This window comes from Nerophis ophidion, linkage group LG17 (assembly GCF_033978795.1).
Source record: "Nerophis ophidion isolate RoL-2023_Sa linkage group LG17, RoL_Noph_v1.0, whole genome shotgun sequence".
In the NCBI taxonomy this organism is placed as follows: domain Eukaryota; kingdom Metazoa; phylum Chordata; class Actinopteri; order Syngnathiformes; family Syngnathidae; genus Nerophis; species Nerophis ophidion.
Window position 1 is genome coordinate 47,485,409 of NC_084627.1, and position 6,000 is coordinate 47,491,408.

Below are 6,000 nucleotides of genomic sequence, written 5' to 3' on the forward strand. Positions count from 1 at the left end.
GCAGTTCTGAGTGTTGCTGGGTCAGGTTCGGTTTTGGAATTGGATTGCATTGTTATGGTATTGCTGTGTAGTGGTTTATTGGATTGATGAAAAAAAATAAAAATAAAAATCGATTGTTAAAAAAATGAGAATAGGTTCTGAATCGCACAACGTGAGAATCCCGATTCGTATTTGAATCGATTTTTCCCCACACTCCTAATATATATATCCATCCATCCATTTTCTTCCGCTTATTCCCTTTTGCGATTGCGGGGGGTGCTGGCGCCTATCTCAGCTACAATCGGGCGGAAGGCGGGGTACACCCTGGACAAGTCGCCACCTCATCGCAGGGCCAACACAGATAGACAGACAAAATTCACACTCACATTCACACACTAGGGCCAAATTTAGTGTTGCCAATCAACCTATCCCCAGGTGCATGTTTTATATATATACATATATATATATATATATATATATATATATATATATATATATACACACACATATATATACTTGAATTTCAGTGTTCATTAATTTACACATATACACACACACAACACTCATCTACTCATTGTTGAGTTAAGGGTTGAATTTTCTATCCTTGTTCTACTCTCTGTCACTATTTTTCTAACCATATGTATGTACAGTAGATGGCAGTATTGTCCCGTTTAAGAGTGTCTCTGTAAAAATGAATAATATCAACAAAAATCCCTCTCGCGTCTGCCTCACAATACGAAGGTCCTGCAGTCTTGGGTTCAATCCCAGGCTCAGGATCTTTCTGTGTGGAGTTTGCATGTTCTCCCCGTGAATGCGTGGGTTCCCTCCGGGTACTCCGGCTTCCTCCCACTTCCAAAGACATGCACCTGGGGATAGGTTGATTGGCAACACTGAATTGGCCCTAGTGTGAGAATGTGAGTGTGAATGTTGTCTGTCTATCTGTGTTGGCCCTGTGATGAGGTGGCGACTTGTCCAGGGTGTACGCCGCCTTCCGCCCGATTGTAGCTGAGATAGGCGCCAGTGCCCCCCGCGACCCCAAAAGGGAATAAGCGGTAGACAATGGATGGGATGGATGGCATCAATATTAATAAAAATTCCAACATAGCAATGATTAGAAATCCCTCATTGACATTATCATCACAGCCATTTATAAAAAAATAAAAAATAAAGAACAATAGTGTCATAGTGGCTTACTTACACTTGCATCGCATCTCATGAATTTGACTACACATTGTGTCCAATATTTTACACAAAGATAAAATACGTCATATTTTAGGTTGATTTAATAGTTCAAATTAAACTATTAATATGCATCATTATTATCCGAAATAAATGCAGTTTTTTTCTATTGATATCATGTCCATAGCTTGTGTATACCAGATTATTAGATTGATATTTATTTCGCTCTTGCGTGTACTTTGAACAAATATGGGTTTTGTTGTTGTTTTGTTCATATTGTTGCATGTTAACATTGTTATACATGTATGATGATATATAACTCTAGGAATAATTGGTGTAAACAATTCTGCATAATAAGAAGTAATAATGAAATAGTTGTTGTGTTAATATTGTCATATAATATAGTATTTTGTGTGCATGTGCTTATAAAATTAAGTATTGTATAGTAGTTATGTAAATTAGATGTTGTAAATTGTATATATTTAGATATTCTCAAATAGTCGTATGTGGTACGCCAAATAATCACTTGATTAAAGTACAGCCTTTTATTTTCCTATATTCAAACATAGTGTTACTGTTCAAACTCTGTGTAAATATTAAATATGCTTGTCAAATAAAACCTCTGCCTTGTATTTGATGAATACCTAGCCCTACTACGCTACTGTGTTTTAATGTCCGCCATTATGGTGGTTTTTGGAGAGCCAAGTTTTATTCTGAGCTGGTACTGGGGGGGAAAAAGCTTGACAACCATTGGCATGTATTATATGCAATGTACTTAATGAATACCTAGCTCTACTATGCCACTGTATTTTAATGACGGTCATTATGGTGGTATTTTGTGGAGACATGTTTTATTATGAGCTGGTACAAGCATTGGAATATGTTATATACAGTATACTTTTTTTTTTGCACATTTCAACCCTGCACATTTACATTTATACACAATAATGATGACAAAAGTACTGATATTACACAAAGTCCACAAGGTCTGTTTTTTTATTCTGTTATTTTTACATCAGAGAGGGATAATAATGTGAACATCATGTAGAAAACTCGTGAAAATTATGAATTACAAACTATAAAATATATTATATACAGTATTCATCTCTTTTTTGCACATTTCAACCCTGCACATTTATATTTATACACAATATTGATGACAAAAGTACTGATAATACACAAAGTACACCAGGTCCGTGTTTTTTTTTTATTCTGTTCCTATATTTTTACATCAGAGAGGGATAATAATATGAACATCATGTAGAAAACTCGTGGAAATTATGAATTACAAATTATAAAATATATTATATACAGTATTCATCTTTTTTTTTTTTGCACATTTCAACCCTGCACATTTACATTTATACACATTAATGATGACAAAAGTACTGATAATACACAAAGCACACCAGGTCTGTGTTTTTTTTTAATTCTGTTCCTATATTTTTACATCAGAGAGGGATAATAATGTGAACATCATGTAGAAAACTTGTGAAAATTATGAATTAAAAATGATAAAATATATTATATACAGTATAAATCTCTTTTTTGCACATTTCAACCCTGCACATTTACATTTATACACATTAATGATCACAAAAGTACTGATAATACACAAAGTACACCAGGTCTGTGTTTTTTAAATACTGTTTCTATATTTTTACATCAGAGAGGGATAATAATATGAACATCATGTAGAACACTCGTTAAAATTATGAATTATGAATTATAAAATATATTATATACAGACCCCAAAGGGAATAAGCGGTATAAAAAAAATGGATGGATGGATTTACAGTATACATCTCTTTTTTGCACATTTCAACCCTGCACATTAATATGTAAATGCAATAATGATGACACAAGTATTGACAATACAGTTTTTTTTTAATCCTGTTCTTATATTTTTTGTATTGTATTTTATTTTTGTTTTCCTGAAAGTGTGGCTGCTGCAGCAAAATAAATAATTCCCTGCACATGATCAATACAAATATTTTTTTCCCCCAAAATGTTTGTTTTTAATCATAATCGACGAATCAAATGCAACAATCTCGCCACCACACGCACAATATTTGTATCATTCATTATAACATTTTCAAAATAAAAAGTATCACTATAGGCAATATCGGTACCAGAATCAGCAGTATCACCAACCCTTGGATATAATATTTAATAGATTAGAAGAGAAACAGCGCCTCTCAGCGACTCGGAGAAAAACACATCCATTAATTTTGCATGGAGCAGGGTTGCCAGACGTATGAAAATGACCGACTCTGTGATATAATTTCACTCTGTACGATGTACGATCGATTGAGGTCACTTTTGAAAAAGAGATTTAATCTCAATGAGGATTTACCTAGTTAAATAAGGGATATTAAATGAATAACCCAAATCCAATAGTATAAGATCATTTGAATCGTTGAAAATCACATATATTCAATCATTTGGAATCAAAACGACCCTTTAAGTGTCTGGCACATGTGGCTTTTTCCATCTGGCAACGCTTCCATGCCCCTCAAATCACGCACAATCCGACTACTTCCGCCCGTACATCAGAGAGGTGATAATAAATATGAACAATATGTAGAAAAGTCGTGAACATTATTAATGATAAATTATAAAATATATTATACACAGTATACATTTATTTTTTGCGCATTTCAACCCTGTACATTTACATTTATACATAATAATGATGACACAACACAAGTATTGACAATACACATTTTTTTATTCTGTTAAAATATTTGTTGTATACTATTTTATTTTTGTTTGCCAGAAAATGTGGCTGCTGCAGCAAAATAAGTAATTCCCTGCAAATGATCAATAAAAATTGAGAGCCCACTTTTTTTTTACCCCAAATTTTTGTTTTTAATCATGATCGACAATTCAAAGGCAACAATCTCGCCACCACACGCACAATCATTTTGTAATTCATTATAAAACGTTCAAATAAAAAGTATCACTGTCTGCTATATCGGTACCAGAATCAGCAGTATCACCCACCCTTGGTTAAATGTTTAATAAATTAAAAGAGAAACAGCGCCTCTTAGCGGCTCAGACAAAAACACAACTCGTTAGTTTTGCATGGAACAGGGTTGCCAGACGTATGAGAATGACCGACTTTGTGATATGAATTCACTCTGTACGATGTACGATCCATTGAGGTCACTCTTGAAAAATAGATTTAATCTCAATGAGCCTTTACCTGGTTAAATAAATTATATTAAATGAATAATTCAAATCCCATACTATAAGATCATTCGAATCGTTAAATACATGGTTAAATCACCTATATTAAATCATTTAAAATCAAAACGACCGTTTAAGCGTCTGGCACATGTGGCCTTTCCCATCTGGCAACGCTTGCATGCCCCTCAAATGATCAAATCACGCACAATCCGACTACTTCCGCCCGTACATCAGAGAGGTGATAATAAATAAGAACAATATGTAGAAAAGTCGCGAAAAACATAAACGGGTGGACCCACGGAATCGCTCGTGGTGTGTGTGGTTGCCACGCAACGTCTCATTTCTATGTGACACGTTCTTGCCTTTCATATGACAACTTTTCTGTCTGCCGTCTCATTTCAGCAACACTTGGCAGGCGGAACCCCACCACAAACCAGGGAATAATTGTCACATAAAGATGTGCGACAGCTTTAAAAAGAACAAGATGCCTGGTGGTAAGTAGGTGTTTTTATTTTAAATGTATTTTATTTATTGGAATTTTATTTTGTAAAACGTAGTTGTTCTCTACTTCCGGTTTCCCACTGTTACTAATAGTGGCGATCACTACATTACTGTGATTTTCACAATTCATTCGAAATTGGCCTTTCTTTTACTTCTTAAACGTGTCCCCAAATACAGATTTGAAGTTTCGTGGTGGTATTTTAGCAAAAAAGGCTTCCGGGAATTTAGTTGGCTTTGATCTCTCGTCACGACTGCATTTAACCCCCCCCCCCCCCTCCACCCCCCATTCAATAACTTCAATTTTTAATAATAATGATAATAAATAATAACTTTAATAATTTTGCCGAATGCAGCGGACATAAGCTCCAGCACCCCCGAAAAGGACAAGCGGTAGAAAATGGATGTCAATTTTAATACTTTATTTTCCACTGTAAATACCGGACTACAATACTTTTCATTCAATGATTGTAAAGAATGTAAAAATAATGTAAAAACAAGTGTATAAAGAAGTCATACTGTTTCATTACCTTTGTTCATACTACTGCCAAGGAACTGTAGACACCTTAATATTTGTTGCTTCAACATACTGTTACACTATTTGATGTTACACTGGTACTGTATTTGACTACTGTACTTCTACTTGTACTGATACTACTACCATAACTTTTGTGACTTAATGTGCAACTTAATTGTCTTGTAATTAATGCACATCAGAGCTATTCAATTGTTTGTATTTTTTATATTTAGTGTATTAGATTCTGCAACTAGTGTTTGGATCCCACTGTACGCAATATCTGGGGAGCATGGAAAAAAAGCATTTCACTGTGGTGTACTCTGCATGTCGATCAATCAATTAATCAATGTTCATTTATATAGCCCTAAATCACTAGTGTCTCAAAGGGCTGCACAAACCACAACACCAACCACTACGACATCCTCGGTAGGCCCATATAATAATTCAACGCGCATGCTCAACTTCCACATTTGGTACAGAAAGAGAGGATTTTTTTTTTTGATTGATTGAAATTTTTATTAATAGATTGCACTATAGTACATATTCCGTACAATTGACCACTAAATGGTAACACCCCAATACATTTTTCCAACTCGTTTAAGTCCAATTTAAAGGCCTACTGAATGAAATCCACT